The sequence below is a fragment of the Balaenoptera musculus genome, chromosome 12 (assembly GCF_009873245.2).
Source record: "Balaenoptera musculus isolate JJ_BM4_2016_0621 chromosome 12, mBalMus1.pri.v3, whole genome shotgun sequence".
In the NCBI taxonomy this organism is placed as follows: Eukaryota; Metazoa; Chordata; class Mammalia; order Artiodactyla; family Balaenopteridae; genus Balaenoptera; species Balaenoptera musculus.
This window is the reverse complement of record NC_045796.1, coordinates 90,533,640-90,551,638: the sequence shown is the minus strand read 5'-3', so window position 1 is coordinate 90,551,638 and position 17,999 is coordinate 90,533,640. Positions and strand designations below refer to the sequence as shown.

Here is a 17,999-nt window from a genome sequence, read left to right as displayed (position 1 = left end):
AAAATATACATTATTTTCCACAGGCTGAGGATAGCATAGTATTAACAGCATTAACTTGACATGAGATTTTAACTTCTGACTTTGTTTCTTAATAACTATGACCTTAACTGTTTTCAACCTCAGTTTCCCAATAGGTTCTAATGGGATAATGAGATCAACTAATTGTTAGATTTTCTGTGATCATAAAATAAGATAATAAATGAAAAGTGCCTGGCACCTGCTGAGTATTTATAACTTGATTTATTATTATCAATTATTTATATTTTAATCTTAATATGTCTCACAAAAATTGGAATGGTAAAGAAATATATAAAGAAAAACAAGAGAAACATTCCCCTATCTGCCAGCCCATCCTTCATCCCCCTTTGAGGTATTCTTTACTATCATTTATACACATACAAAAATGTGTATAGCCCTAATTTTATTTTTAAAACAAATAATATAATAAATAGCTTTGCTCACTTTCCTTTTCACTCAACAGTAAATTTTAGATATCTGTCCTTGTAGGTACATAGATTTCTCTCTTTTTTAACATTCCTAATTGAAGTATCACTCACACAGAAAATCACACAAATTTTAAGCATATAGCTTAGTGAATTCTCACAAAGTGAACTTGCTCACACAAACACCACCAAATTAAGAAAAAGAAAATTGTCTGCATTGTCAGAATTCCTATTGATCAGTGCTTCCCTTTTCCCTCCACCAAATGGAACTTAGATCCTGATGTTTAACAATAGCAATAGTTTTGCTTGATTTTCATCTTTATGTTAGTGGGATCATACTTATATGTTCTTTAGCATCTATTTGCTTTTGCTCAATATTATGTTTGTGAGATAGCATTCACCCTTCATTTCTACTGCTTTATAATATTCTATTAAATGAATATTCACAATTCAGTTATTTTTTCTTCTATAGATGGAAATCCACCCACCCTGTTTTCCGTTTTTATGAATAATGCAGCTATGACAATCTTATATGTGTCTTTGGTGTTGAAGTGCATACATTTCTGTTTTGTATATACCAGGAGTTAAATTGTTCTGTCACAGAATATGACTATGATTAATTTAGTAGCTACTACCAGTTTTCTGAAATGATGTTCTAACTCCTTACCAACAGTATATGAATGTCAGCTGATCCATTTTTTTTTTTTTTTTTTACCATTAATTGGTTTGATCACATTGTAGATTTTAACTATTCTGTATTTATTATTCTGGCTTTAATTTTTGTTTTCATCATATTAGAGAAGTTGAGCATACTCTCATGTTTAGTGGTTATTTTGATATCCTCTTTTGTGAAGTGTCGGTTTGTGTGTATTTCTCTTATTTTTGTTTGGTTGTTTACTTTTTCCTTATTGATTATAGAGTTATATCTATGTATATATGTAATATTTATATAGATATATATGTATACATACACATAAAAGAGCATACAAACAAGCTCTTTGTCAGCTACATATATTGAAAATATCTTCTCCAATCCTGTAGATCGTCTGGCCATTCTCTTAGGCATCAATTTTGATGAACATATGTTCTTAATTTTAGTATGGGTAAATTTACCAGTTGTTTCTTTTGTGGTTATGATTAGTACTTTCTGTATCATCTTTAAGATATCTTTGCCTGCCTCAAAGTCACAAAGTTATTCTCTTATATTATCTTCAGTAAGCTTTATTTAACAGCTACACTCTCCTGAGAATTGACTTTTGTGTATGATGTGAAGTAAGGGGTTGTGGTAGGTTGAATAATGGCTCTGAAAGATATTCATGTCCTAATTGTTAGGAACCTGCAAATATTAACCTTATATGGCAAGGGAAACTTTGCAGGTGTGATTAAATTAAAGATCTTGAGATAGGGAGATTATCCTGGATTATCTGGTTGGGTCATAAAATTAGTCACGTGTCTTTTTAAGAGAGAGGCACAGGGAAATTTGAGTGGAAGAGGACAAGTTATGTGACTATAGAAGCAGAGATTGGAGTGATGCAGTCACAAGCCAAGAAACGCCAGCAGCCACCAGAAAAACCTGGAAGAGGCAAAGAATAGCTTCTCCTCTGGAGCCTCTGGAAGTAACCAGTCCTGCTAACAACTTGATTTTAGTTGTATAAGACACATTTTATACTTCTGGTTTCTGTGGTTTTAAACCACTAAGTTTATGGTAATTTGCTGCAGTAGCCATAGGAAATTAATACAGGGTCAATTTTTATTTTTTCTCTTCTGATTTCCAATTGATCCAAAATCATCAAAGCAAATAATTTTCATGATGTATTTACTGAATTTTCAGATATTTGTGGAATATATATTTTTAAAATTTTAGTATCCCCATTCTCTACTCTTTACTTTTATTTATTTTTGTGAATATATACATTTAAGATAATGATTTTGTTGTTTTTTTACTCAAGCAATATAAAAAATACTTGTGAAAGTGCACTAAAAACTGAAATTACAACCCTCAGAAATGGCCAGCAATTGGAGAGAGTGTGGAGAAAAGGGAACCCTCCTACACTGTTGGTGGGAAGGTAAATTGGTATAGCCACTATGGAACACAGTATGGAGTTTCCTTACAAAACTAAAAGAGTTATCATGTAATCCTGAAATCCCATTCCTGGGCATATATCTGGAGAAAGCCATAATTCGAAAAGATACATGTGCCCCAATGTTCACTGCAACACTATTTACAATAACCAAGACATGGAAGTAACATAAAAGTTTGTCAACAGATGAGTGGATAAAGGTGTGGTATATATATATATATATATATATATATATATATATATATATACAATGGAATATTGCTCAGCTATAAAAAAGAATGAAATAATTTCATTTGCAGCCACATAGATGGACCTAGAGATTATCATACTAAGTGAAGTAAGCCAGACAAAGACAAATATCATATGATATCACTTATATGTGGAGTCTAAAAAAATGATAAAAATGAACTTATTTATAAAACAGAAACAGACTCATAGATATAGAAAATAAACTTACAGTTACCAAAGGGGAAAGGTAGGGGGGGATAAATTAGTAATTTGGGAATAACATATAAACACTACTATATATAAAATAAATAACAAGGACCTACTGTATAGCACAGGGAACTATATTCAATATTTTTAATAATGTATAAGGGAAAAGAATCTGAAAAAGAATATATATATACTTATATATATGTGAATCAATTTGCTGTATACTTGAAAGTAACACAACATTGTAAATCAACTATACTTCAATAAAAAATTAATTAATTAAAAAAAGAAATGGCTAGCATTAATATTTGGCAAACACTTCCATAGATACAAAGGCTGATAACTGGATAGACGAATATGTAGAGAGAAACTTTTTTTTTAATTAGAGCAAAATCATAGTGTATATGGATTTTAAAATGAAAATTATATTAAATCAGTAGTTCTCAAACTTTTAGGTCTAAGGACACTTTAGCACACTTAAAGTCTACCAAGAATCCCCCAAAAGCTTTTGTTTACATGGTTTGCATCTTTTGATACTTACTGTATTAGAATTTAAAACTGAGAAAGTTCTCAAATATTTATCAATTAGTTTAGTTAAAAATAACAATAATAAAATCCATTACATGTTACCTAAATAAACATATTTTGTGAAAAGTATTATATTTTCCAAAAAAAAAAAAAAAGAAATAATCAGAGGAGTAGTATTATTCTATTCTTTTGCAAATATATTTAATGTAATGCTTAATAAAAGACAGCTGGATTCTCATATCTACTTCTGTATTCAATCTGTTGTGAATTGTTGCTTTGGTTGAAATATACGAACTCTAGCCTCACAAAGAATGTAGGTGTAGGGAGGAGAGAAGATGGCGGAAGAGTAAGACGCGGAGATCACCTTCCTTCCCACAGATACAGTAGAAATACATCTACACGTGGAACTGCTCCTACAGAACACCCACTGAATGCTGGCAGAAAACGTCAGACCTCCCAAAAGGCAAGAAACTCCCCCCGTACTTGGGTAGGGCAAAAGAAAAAAGAAATAACAGAGACAAAAGAATAGGGATGGCACCTGCACCAGTGGGAGGGAGCTGTGAAGGAGGAAAAATTTCCACGCACTAGGAAGCCCCTTCATGGGCAGAGACTGCGGGTGGCAGAGGGGGGAAGCTTCGGAGCCATGGAGGAGAGCGCAGCCACAGGGGTGTGGAGGGCAAAGCGGAGAGATTCCCGCACTTCCCGCACGGAGGCTCGGCGCTGACCAGCACTCACCAGCCCGAGAGGCTTGTCTGCTCAGCTGCCAGGGCGGGCGGGGCTGGGAGCTGAGGCTCCGGCTTCTTTCGGATCCCAGGGAGAGGACTGGGGTTGGCGGCGTGAACACAGCCTGAAGGGGTTAGTGCACCACAGCTAGCCGGGAGGGAGTCCGGGAAAAAGTCTGCAGCTGCCGAAGAGGCAAGAGACTTTTTCTTCCCTGTTTCCTGGTGCGCGAGGAGAGGGGATGCAGAGCGCCGCCTAAACGAACTTCAGAGACGGGCGCGAGCCGCGGCTAACAGCGCGGATCCCATAGCAACAGGGGTGCAGAGGGAAAAACGGAGAGATTCCCGCACAGAGGCTCGGCGCCGAGCAGCGCTCACCAGCCCGAGAGGCTTGTCTGCTCCCCCGCCGGGGTGGGCGGGGCTGGGAGCGGAGGCTCGGGCTTCTGTCGGATCTCAGGGAGAGGACTGGGGTTGGCGGCATGAACACAGCCTGAAGGGGTTAACGCACCACAGCTGGCTGGGAGGGAGACCAGGAAAAAGTCTGCAGCTGCCGAAGAGGCAAGAGACTTTTTCTTGCCTCTTTGTTTCACGGCGCACAAGGAGAGGGGATTCAGAGCGCCGCCTAAACGAACTCCAGAGACGGGCATGAGCCGCGGCGATCAGCGCGGCCCCCAGAGACTGGTGTGAGACGCTGGGGCTGCTGCTGCCGCCTCCAAAAAGCCTGTGTGCGAGCACAGGTCACTCTCCACACCGCCCCTCCCGGGAGCCCGTGCAGCCCACCACTGCCAGCGTCCCGTGATCCAGGGACAACTTCCCCGGGAGAACGCACTGCGCACCTCAGGCTGGTGCAACGTCACGCCGGCCTCTGATGCCGCAGGCTCGCCCCGCCTCCTCTGTACCCCTCCCTCCCCGCGGCCTGGGTGAGCCAGAGCCCCCAAAGCAGCTGCTCCTTTAACCCCGTCCTGTCTGGGCAGGGAACAGACGCCCTCAGGCGACCTACACACAGAGGCGGGTCCAAATCCAAAGCTGATCCCCAGGAGCTGTGCGAACAGAGACGAGGAGGGGAAATCTCTCCCAGCAGCCTCAGAAGCAGCGGATTAAAACTCCACAAACAACTTGATGTGCCTGCATTTGTTGAATAACTGAATAGACAACGAATCATCCCAAATTCAGGAGGTGGACTTTGGGAGCAGGATATATTAATTTTTCCCCTTTTCCTTCTTTTTTTGTGAGTGTATATGTATATGCTTCTGGGGGAGATTTTGTCTGTATAGCTTTGCTTTATAATAGCTTTATTTTACTTCACTATATTATAGCCTCTTTCTTTCTTTCTATTTTTTCTCCCTTTTATTCTGAGCCGTGTGGACGAAAGGCTCTTGGTGCTTCAGCCAGGCATCAGGGCCGTACCTCGGAGGTGGGAGAGCCAACTTCAGGACACTGGTCCACAAGAGACCTCCCAGCTCCACGTAATACCAAACGGCAAAAATCTCTCAGAGATCTCCATCTCAACATCAAGACCCAGCATCACTCAATGACCAGCAAGATACAGTGCTGAACACCCTATGCCAAACAACTAGCAAGACAGGAACACAGCCCCATCCATTAGCAGAGAGGCTGCCTAAAATCATAATAAGGCCACAGACACCCAAAAATACACCACCAGACGTGGACGTGCCCACCAGAAAGATAAGATCCAGCCTCATCCACCAGAGCTCAGGCACTAGTTCCCTCCACCAGGAAGCCTACACAACCCACTGAACCAACCTTAGCCACTGGGGACAGTTACCAAAAACAACGGGAACTACGAACCTGCAACCTGTGAAAAGGAGACCCCAAACACAGTAAGATAAGCAAAATGAGATGACAGAAAAACACACAGCAGATGAAGGAGCAGGGTCAAAACACACTAGACTTAACAAATGAAGAGGAAATAGGTAGTCTACCTGAAAAAGAATTCAGAATAATGATAGTAAGGATGATCCAAAATCTTGGAAATAGAATAGACAAAATGCAAGAAACATTTAACAAGGACGTAGAAGAACTAAAGAGGAACCAAGCAATGATGAAAAACACAATAAATGAAATTAAAAATACTCTAGATGGGATCAATAGCAGAATAACTGAGGCAGAAGAAAGGATAAGTGACCTGGAAGATAAAATGGTGGAAATAACTATTACAGAGCAATTAAAGAAAAAAGAATGAAAAGAACTGAGGACAGTCTCAGAGACCTCTGGGACAACATTAAATGCACCAACATTCGAATTATAGGGGTCCCAGAAGAAGAAGAGAAAAAGAAAGGGACTGAGAAAATATTTGAAGAGATTATAGTTGAAAACTTCCCTAATATGGGAAAGGAAATAGTTAATCAAGTCCTGGAAGCACAGAGAGTCCCATACAGGATAAACCCAAGGAGAAACATGCCAAGACACATATTAATCAAACTGTCAAAAATTAAATATAAGGAAAACATATTAAAGGCAGCAAGGGAAAAACAACAAATAACACACAAGGGAATCCTCATAAGGTTAACATCTGATCTTTCAGCAGAAACTCTGCAAGCCAGAAGGGAGTGGCAGGATATACTTAAAGTGATGAAGGAGAAAAACCTACAACCAAGATTACTCTACCCAGCAAGGATCTCATTCAGATGTGATGGAGAAATTAAAACCTTTACAGACAAGCAAAAGCTGAGAGTTCAGCACCACCAAACCAGCTTTACAACAAATGCTAAAGGAACTTCTCTAGGCAAGAAACACAAGAGAAGGAAAACACCTACAATAACAAACCCAAAACATTTAAGAAAATGGGAATAGGAACATACATATCGATAATTACCTTGAATGTAAATGGATTAAATGCTCCCACCAAAAGACACAGGCTGGCTGAATGGATACAAAAACAAGACCCATATATACGCTGTCTACAAGAGACCCACTTCAGACCTAGAGACACATACAGACTGAAAGTGAGGGGATGGAAAAAGATATTCCATGCAAATGGAAATCAAAAGAAAGCTGGAGTAGCAATTCTCATATCAGACAAAATAGACTTTAAAATAAAGACTATTACAAGAGACAAAGAAGGACACTATATAATGATCAAGGGATCGATCCAAGAGGAAGGTATAACAATTGTAAATATTTATGCACCCAACATAGGAGCACCTCAATACATAAGGCAAATACTAACAGCCATAAAAGGGGAAATCGACAGCAACACAATCATAGTAGGGGACTTTAACACCCCACTTTCACCAATGGACAGATCATCCAAAATGAAAATAAATAAGGAAACACAAGCTTTAAATGATACATTAAACAAGATGGACTTAATTGATATGTATAGGACATTCCACCCAAAAACAACAGAATACACATTTTTCTCAAGTGCTCATGGAACATTCTCCAGGATAGATCATATCTTGGGTCACAAATCAAGCCTTGGTAAATTTAAGAAAATTTAAGTAGTATCAAGTATCTTTTCTGACCACAACGCTATGAGACTAGATATCAATTACAGGAAAAGATCTGTAAAAAATACAAACACATGGAGGCTACACAATACACTACTTAATAACGAAGTGATCACTGAAGAAATCAAAGGGGAAATCAAAAAATACCTAGAAACAAATGACAATGGAGATACGACGACCCAAAACCTATGGGACGCAGCAAAAGCAGTGTTAAGAGGGAAGTTTATAGCAATACAACCCTACCTCAAGAAACAGGAAACATCTCGAATAAACAACCTAACCTTGCACCTAAAGCAATTAGAGAAAGAAGAACAAAACAACCCCAAAGCTAGCAGAAGGAAAGAAATTATAAAGATCAGGTCAGAAATAAATGAAAAAGAAATGAAGGAAACAATAGCAAAAATCAATGAAACTAAAAGCTGGTTCTTTGAGAAGATAAACAAAATTGATAAACCATTAGCCAGACTCATCAAGAGAAAAAGGGAGAAGACTCAAATCAATAGAATTAGAAATGAAAAAGGAGAAGTAACCACTGACACTGCAGAAATACAAAAGATAATGAGAGATTACTACAAGCAACTCTATGCCAATAAAATGGACAACCTGGAAGAAATGGACAGATTCTTAGAAATGCACAAACTGCCGAGACTGAACCAGGAAGAAATAGAAAATATGAACAGACCAATCACAAGCACTGAAATTGAAACTGTGCTTAAAAACCTTCCAACAAACAAAAGCCCAGGACCAGATGGCTTCACAGGTGAATTCTATCAAACATTTAGAGAAGAGCTAACACCTATCCTTCTCAAACTCTTCCAAAATATTGCAGAGGGAGGAACACTCCCAAACTCATTATACGAGGCCACCATCACCCTGATACGAAAACCAGACAAAGATGTCACAAAGAAAGAAAACTACAGGCCAATATCACTGATGAACATAGATGCAAAAATCCTCAACAAAATACTAGCAAACAGAATCCAACAGCACATTAAAAGGATCATACACCATGATCAAGTGGGGTTTATCCCAGGAATGCAAGGATTCTTCAATATACACAAATCAATCAATGAGATACACCATATTAAAAAATTGAAGGAGAAAAACCATATGATCATCTCAATAGATGCAGAGAAAGCTTTTGACAAAATTCAACACCCATTTATGATAAAAGCCCTGCAGAAAGTAGGCATAGAGGGAACTTTCCTCAACATAATAAAGGCCATATATGACAAACCCACAGCCAACATTGTCCTCAATGGTGAAAAACTGAAACCATTTCCACTAAGATCAGGAACAAGACAAGGTTGCCCACTCTCACCACTATTATTCAACATAGTTTTGGAAGTGTTAGCCACAGCAATCAGAGAAGACAAAGAAATAAAAGGAATCCAAATTGGAAAAGAAGAAGTAAAGCTGTCACTATTTGCAGATGACATGTTACTATACATAGAGAATCCTAAAGATGCTACCAGAAAACTCCTAGAGCTAATCAATGAATTTGGTAAAGTAGCAGGATACAAAATTAATGCACAGAAATCTCTTGCATTTCTATACACTAATGACAAAAAATCTGAAAGTGAAATTAAGAAAACACTCCCGTTTACCATTGCAACAAAAAGAATAAAATATCTAGGAATAAACCTACCTAAGGAGACAAAAGACCTGTATGCAGAAAATTATAAGACACTGATGAAAGAAATTAAAGATGATACAAATAGATGGAGAGATATACCATGTTCTTGGATTGGAAGAATCAACATTGTGAAAATGACTCTACTACCCAAAGCAATCTACAGATTCAATGCAATCCCTCTCAAACTACCACTGGCATTTTTCACAGAACTAGAAAAAATTTCACAATTTGTATGGAAACACAAAAGACCCCAAATAGCCAAAGCAATCTTGAGAATGAAAAATGGAGCTGGGGGAATCAGGCTCCCTGACTTCAGACTATATTACAAAGCTTCAGTAATCAAGACAGTTTGGTACTGGCACAAAAACAGAAATATAGATCAATGGAACAGGATAGAAAGCCCAGAGATAAACCCACACACATATGGTCACCTTATCTTTGATAAAGGAGGCAAGCATATACAGTGGAGAAAAGACAGCCTCTTCAATAAGTGGTGCTGGGAAAATTGGACAAGTACATGTAAAAGTATGAAATTAGAACACTCCCTGACACCATGCACAAAAATAAACTCAAAATGGATTAAAGACCTAAGTGTAAGGGCAGACACTATCAAACTCTTAGAGGAAAACATAGGCAGAACACTCTATGACATACATCACAGCAAGATTCTTTTTGACCCAGCTCCCAGAGAAATGGAAATAAGAACACAAATAAACAAATGGGACCTAATGAAACTTAAAAGCTTTTGCACAGCAAAGGAAACCATAAACAAGACCAAAAGACAACCCTCAGAATGGGAGAAAATATTTGCAAATGAAGCAACTGACAAAGGATTAATCTCCAAGATTTACAAGCAGCTCATGCAGCTCAATAACAAAAAAACGAACAACCCAATCCAAAAGTGGGCAGAAGACCTAAATAGACATTTCTCCAAAGAAGATATACAGATTGCCAACAGACACATGAAAGAATGCTCAACATCATTAATCATTAGAGAAATGTAAATCAAAACTACAATGAGATATCATCTCACACCAGTCAGAATGGCCATCATCAAAAAATCTAGAAACAATAAATGCTGGAGAGGCTGTGGAGGAAAGGGAACCCTCTTGCACTGTTGGTGGGAATGTAAATTGATACAGCCACTATGGAGAACAGTATGGAGGTTCCTTAAAAAACTACAAATAGAACTACCATACAACCCAGCAATCCCACTACTGGGCATATACCCTGAGAAAACCATAGGTCAAGAAGAGTCATGTACCAAAATGTTCATTGCAGCTCTATTTACAATAGCCAGGACATGGAAGCAACCTAAATGTCCATAGACAGAAGAATGGATAAAGAAGATGTGGCACATATATACAATGGAATATTACTCAGCCATAAAAAGAAATGAAATGGAGGTATTTGCAATGAGGTGGATGGAGTTAGAGTCTGTCATACAGAGTGAAGTAAGTCAGAAAGAGAAAAACAAATACAGTATGCTAACACATATATACGGAATCTAAGGAAAAAAAAAAAAAGGCCATGAAGAACCTAGTGGCAAGACGGGAATAAAGACACAGACCTACTAGAGAATGGACTTGAGGATATGGGGAGGGGGTGGGGTGAGATGTGACAGGGTAAGAGAGTGTCATGGACATATATCCACTACCAAATGTAAAATAGATAGCTAGTGGGAAGCAGCCGCATAGCACAGGGATATCAGCTCGGTGCTTTGTGACCACCTAGAGGGGTGGGATGGGGAGGGTGGGAGGGAGGGAGATGCAAGAGGGAAGAGAAATGGGAACATATTGTATATGTATAACTGATTCATTTTGTTATAAAGCAGAAGCTAACACACCATTGTAAGGCAATTATACTTCAATAAAGCTGTTTATAAAAATAAAAAATAAAAAAAAATAAAATGGGAAAAAAAAAAAACAGAATGTAGGTGTAATGGAAGCCTTTTTAAATACAGACAAATTGGACAAATGGTAGTTCCTTAAAGTTTAGTTGCAAAGTGGAATCTGAAACTATATTAATGATCTTTACATACTCTGTTACATTAAAATTCCATTGGTCTTTCTTGCACTTTGAATGGATATTCTACATGTGCATGATTTTGTAACATCATGCATTGACTATTTGAAAAATGTTGGTTCACTGGGTTAAAGAGATCTTTCAAATGTTGACATATTTTATCATATAATATATTAATAAAGCACATTCATTGATATTACTACTGAACTCATCAGAAAGTATTGGGAAGCTCAGAAGCTCATTATAGAGAAGGTAAATTTTCTAAAATTCTCATTTTTCTTAGAAAGCTTGAGTTTTATCTTTGTGAACAAATATTGTTAGCTTCCTAACTTGAAATAACAGGTTTGCTTTGTTAATTTTTGAGAAAAAAATCTGTAAAATATGCAAGTCTGAATAACCATAGGTTATCTTTTAGTCAATTTTCAAGTCATGTTTTCATAATGCTACTTCAACCAGCAACTTAAAAAAATGCACATACGTTTTTCCTCAAGTCAGTTATTATACTTTAGTGTGTAGTATGTAGTATGTAGCAGACTTGCTTTATGTATACTTCCCCTTTTGTACATAGAACATTAAAGAGTTGTATATACAAGGACTGAGAATTTTAAAAGTGAATCCATTTTCCTGCAACATGAAGAACAATTTTTGTGTCTGCTCGTGCTTTGAGTGCATAGCGGAGTAGAAAAAAATGACCAAATACAATTCGGTGCCACAGCCATGACCCGAGGTGCCAGAAGTTTCATCCACTGTGACTTTTGTATCATGAGTGCAACTGTCAACACAGTGAAAAGACAAATGTCTTAGTTTTAGTAAAAAAAATAATTTTGATGTTATGGAAACTTGAAAGGGTGTTGAAGATACTCAGGGATCTGCATAAACTTGAACTATCTCTGTATTAGAATTCACATCAGTTTAAAAGAAAAAAAAAAAAAAAGAGAGAGACCAGAGTGAAACTAAAGGTATTGCTGAACCTCAGATAAATGTTTCTTTAACATCTCAGCAAGAAAGTCAGGAAACCTAGGCTATCTCTCCCTCCAGGCATCAGGCTCTAGAGAATGGAATAAAAGCAACACTCAGATCTCCAGGAATGGTTCAGAGAAAAGTGTCAGAAAAGACTGAAAGAATTTAAAATAGGAAAGAAAAAAATCTAGTTCACCCATTCAGTTTCTTGTCACCTTTCTTTATCTGTGAGCTATTTTGCAACTTTATAAGTTGGAGAAAATGAATAATAATTCAACTAATTCTTGTCTGTAGAAATGCATACTAACTGTGTCTGGTAAAATGCAATTGGTTAGTACATGGAGGTAGAACTGCTTTCCATCCCTTTGCAAGTTTGCTTCAGAATTCCTTAGTCTTTTTGTATGACTTTGCTCCTTGTATTCTCCTTTGAACTGGTTGTAGTATCTTACCAGTCCCCTCATCAATTAATAGCTTAAATAAAATCTCTGACGTGTTCATTTTATATGCCTTTTTGAAAAGTATCCTTTAACAAAGGAAAACAAGCTAATTTCAGTTTTTGAAATTATGAAGTATATCAGGAGAAATGATTCACATTATATTAGAGCAAATAAAACCAAAATCACCTCCAAGGAGAAAAATTTTCATCGAATACAACATGAATGGGGTACCAAACATGAATGACAGTTTGATCTGAGATCACGTATAAACAAATGATCAGAAGAGATTCATCATTTTGAATTAAAATAAAACTCAACATCATTCTTTATAGAATTGATGGTGATGAATACAGATAATATGTTTATTATATCAGGTATGTAGACAGTCGAGTTTGGAAATTTCCATAAAGTGACATGGATTTCTACCATCTCCCATAAAAGAAATAACACCATACATTTATATGGTACTTTGTATTTTTCAAAACACTTTTACGTACATTTTTTCAAACCTTGTGAATTTGATAGTAACAATTACATCTGCATGTTTCGTAGTCAGACAGAAAACAGAAAGTTTCATTGACTGGCTCTATGTTGTACAGTCAGCTCACAACCGATTTGGGCTCAAGTCTTGGGTGATGTTGTTACCTCCTGATACTTGGATCAGAACTGCCTGTGGCAGCAGCTGATGGTCTCTTCCTTCCTGGTACCACCTTGGTGGCATGTGATAAAGACTGTTCTCCCAGCTTGCCCTGGGTTCTCCGCTGAACCCAGGCTCTTGCTGCAGCTCTAGAACTCCACTTTCCCCACTATCCTGAAAGGTCTGTGTTTGTCCATAGCAGCAGCAACCCAACAACAACCTCAGTAGCTCATGGTCTGCAGACATTGTAGAGCAGCATGTATGTAGGATGTGGTTGTGGTGAGCTGGCTGGTCCCTGGATGGACAGCAGGCAGAGCAGCTCTGGGGAGAGTGAAGGAGCCTGGCAGCAGGCTGGCATGCATAATTCATTATTACATGTTTCCCACGTGCTGCTGCAGAGTGGGCCATTTTCTGAAATTTACAGAAAGCCTATTTTAATTTTTCTTAGCCTGCTAACTCTGCTTAACCAGTAAAAGAAAGTCGTAATACCAGAGTCTTAGAGGAATGAATCCTCTTCATTTAGATGAAATGGACAAGAATGAAAACTAAAAATTGACCCAATTTCATCCCACTGCTGTCGCAGTCCTGATTCTAGACTTTTTCATGGTCAAATTTTTCTTTTCCACAGTGGAGATGTCTATCAAACGGTTGCAACATGAATGACACCCATTTGATAAAAATATCCTGGGCCTCCCATTCGTAAAGTCCTTCCTTGTCTGGCAGGCATGAGGGAAGAGGGATTAAAGCATATTTGAACAGATGTTTGAGCACTTACTGCACATTGCCGTATGCCAAACACTGTTTTAAGCACATTAAATGTGGTAACTCTCTCAATCTTAAAACAACTTTTTAACATCTTTGGTATTGTTATTATTAATATTATTCCATTTTACAGAGATGTTCAGTAATGTGCCAAAGGGCAGAGCCAGGTAGAGTAGCTCCAGAGTAATTTTCCTAATCACTGGTTGACATCATTCTTGAGGTGGGCATGGCAGCAAGTTCAGTCCTGACTAGGCTCATTTCTTTGTTTCTGCCCCTTCCTCTGTCGACCAGGAGTAACCTTGTTCCTCACTGGTCCATTCTCTTATGTAATTACATCAGAACAGAGTTGAATTCCTCACTGATTTATTTATTCATAAATTTCAGTGATAGAAATAGAATCTAGTTGTTTTTAACACAATCGTCTATTTCAAGAGAAGTTTAATGAATCACATCGTTCTAGGTCAAGGGTTGTCAAACTCTGCCCCATGGACCAATTCTGCCATCGACTGGTTTTGTAAGTAAAGTCTTTTCGGAGCACAGCCACATTCATTTATTCACTTTTTCTATGGCTGCTTTCATGCTACACTGGCAGAGTTGAGCAGTTATGACAGACACCGTCTGGTCTGCAAAAAAATTTACTTTCTGGTTGTTATGGAAAAATTTGCCAACCCCCATTCTGTTCTTAATTGTTTAAGCAGACCCCGGAAAAAGTTACGTTTGATTCAAACTATGTTTTGACTAAACCCTGAAAAAGCTATACCCTTTTGTTGGAAGAAAATATAGCCATGTTTAACAGAATAGTTCCCTAAAATAAAGTTTCAATAACTACTAATTTTTTATTGTAACCACCAAAGTTGAGTAACTCACAAACAGAACTTTAAGAACTATTCTAATCAAGTGCTGATCTATGCGAGGCCTTGGTTGAAGTACTGAGGGTGTGGGTGGAATAGATGTAAAACCCAACTCAGACAATGAGGTGTTCCCTAGTTAGAGAAGAGATATAAGCCCAGATTCCTGGTATGATGAGTCTCCACTCAGCCCCAGTCCTTACTGTGTACTCCTTTTAGAAAACTGTCACAGTCAGCTTCCTCATGGAGTTAGGCTCATAGGATCTCGCCATTGAATGGTGAGAAGCAGGACACAGACCACATCTTATTCATCTGTATACCCCTCCCAGGGCCTGACCGAGTGCAGTGCACTTTGTGGCACTCAGTTATAATTTGTTGAGTTTGACTTTGCTGCTGCATAGCGATGATATAATAAAGTGATCTCTAGGTGTCTTATGAATGGCCGTGCATGACTTCCTCCATCCCTGCTCTCAATCCCACTCTGTCCCTTCTCTGTCTGGAGCAAGCTCCACTGGAAGCTAGTAACAAGGGGAAAAGACATTCAGAGAAATTTATGCTACACATTGTAAAATTGATTTAAAAAAATGGAGCAAACTTTTTCTATGAGAAAAGATGCTTCTTAATAAGATGTCGGGAAACGCTGTGGTATCTCACTGGTCTTGGCATAAAAGGTGTCTAATGAAGATATTGTGTGTTTTTCTGGGGAAGTCATTTTATAGAGAAAGACAGAGGATATGATCCTTCAGATTTAATTTTTTTCTTCAGCAATATCAAATATCTCTTCTACCAGCACTTCCTAAATGCACCAGAAAGGAGGCTTCAATATTCTTATCTAATTCTTAAAAAAACTATCACAACAGAAAAATTTTTAAACGTGTAATTTTGTTAAAGGTATGCAATATTGAATTGGAAGATAATTTTCTCCTGGTGTTGAATATATGATAGTATTTGGAAATAAAAAAAAAGGAAAAAAAATCTTATCTGTTCTATCAATTCCTACCTGGAATAAATTTCTAAGACCAGTCCTCTTGCTCTCTTTCTTAAATACAGACACTAAGTAATATAAAGATTATTTCTGAATTCTGTTCTTCCACTGGAGCTGCTCATGTAACTTGCCTCCTGCACCTCGGTTAGATGTCTTCTCCTAATTCTCAGATCACATCCTTCCAAAGGGCCTGCTTATTTCTTCTCACAGAAATAGCACAGAATGGATTCACCTGCATAGTAATAAATCCCATGACAAAACCTGACTGATGCTGCTCGCTGAACAGAGCTCATTTTCTGAAAGTGCACCTAAAGAGTTTTGTGTGGTCTCACCCCTTCTCCCATGACCTATTAGCAGCTCCTTTGACTGTGTTCCAGAATTCTGAATTGGTTCAGTGGCAGATTCAAAAAGCTTTCTTTTCATCTTGACTGCTGTTCTCAGAGCTGTCTCTCTCCCACAGAGAGTTCTTTTAAAAACTATCCTTTCTAAGGAATTTTACTGTAACCCCATAAGGATTCAAGCTTTATCTCCCTTTTGTTCCCTTTTCAACATCAATTAGTTGTTGAGGCAAACTGAGAAAAGATAAAGCTACAGTTTTGAACTAGGAATATAATTCAAAACTGGCATTGGCTTATCAATCTAATATTTCTCTCTATCGTTTTCCCTTTAATAGGTGATGATACAAAGCAAAAATGTTCAATAAATGTTTGTGAAATGAAATTCAGTTTTTGCTAAAATGTTCAGGAATAGGGAAAAATAGCAAAGGTAAAAAATAACCCCTCTACCCCCCCAAAAAAACCAAAAACCCTTACACTCTAACATCTGTTTTAATTTCCTCACGACTTTTAATTGCCCTTACACATAATATACTGATTTCAAAGGAAAGAAAATTAGTCCTGAAGTCAAGTTAAGGGACACCTTTAAAACTGCGAGTGTCTAAATGAATCACGAATATCTTTGTGTTCATCTGTTGTGAGGCTTTTATGAGGTTGACAGATTCCAAGAGGAGTGAAGACAGCAACCCCATAAACCATTCTGCTGAGGTCTTCCCAAGAGTGTGGGATTAAATGATCACTTACACATGAACAAAAAGAACGTGCTACAGACAAAAATATTTTCTCCCTCCACAGGCTATGAAACTCCCTTGAGTAAACAGCTTCCACACATCCAGTGCTGTGATAGCAACAATTATGTAAGACAAAGACACAGGCTGCTCATTATTCCAAGGGCACTCTTTTCTCATTAATAAATTCTAGTTTGACTGTTTTAGTAGGTCATTGGCTACAAAAGGCAAAAGTAATTGTATGGCACTAACATCAGCTTAGGTTTGACCGGTTTAGAGCACCAGCCTGAACAGAGTGGACACAGGTGGCATGTATGTCTATGGACTTCAGAAAGAGAACGTTGAGTGGCAGTGTGGACGTGTGCCTGCAGCACGGGCCCAGGTAAGAGAATTCCCAGAGGTTGGCTGCTTCTTTGGCTATGAGCTGTTTTCAGTTGCTAAAAACACACTTTTCACAAGGAAACACCTTCCATATCTAGGTAACTTAAAACACTGCAAAGCCAGAAAATGACTTTGCTTTCTTTGCAGCTTTAAAGTATTATGTTTATATCTTTTGTTTTATGTTTTGCTTTGTTTCACCTGAAATGCACTATTACCTCCAAGTTTCATAGTCACCTATCACCACTTAGGTTTCCCATATAAAAATCAGTTTTTCTTTTATTATTTTCTTCTCTTTTTTTTAACATAAATAAATCATATATTTTAAAGCTATCGTTTAAACATGGGTGCTTACACTCTTGGGAAATAAATAATGCTGGCCTAGTTCTGACAAGTTAGTTTCTTTCTAAAATATAACATAAATTCCCAGTTTTAACTTAATGTTCAAAGCTTTTAACTACACCCAGTTTTCCAAAAATGCTTCTTTTAGGCATTTTTCTCATATTCAAGTAATAAAAATGTTTAAGTTTTGTTTAGAAAATACAGTAAGATGAATCAATTTTGCAAAATATTTCAAAGTGGAAGAGAA

At 37.7% G+C, this 17,999-nt stretch overlaps 1 protein-coding gene across 1 annotated transcript in view; it reads right to left on the bottom strand.

Annotated features, from left to right (window-relative positions):
- The window catches only part of EYS (eyes shut homolog), a 1,768,116-nt gene that overhangs the window by 370,661 nt on the left and 1,379,456 nt on the right, over positions 1–17,999 (bottom strand). The window lies entirely within an intron of this gene.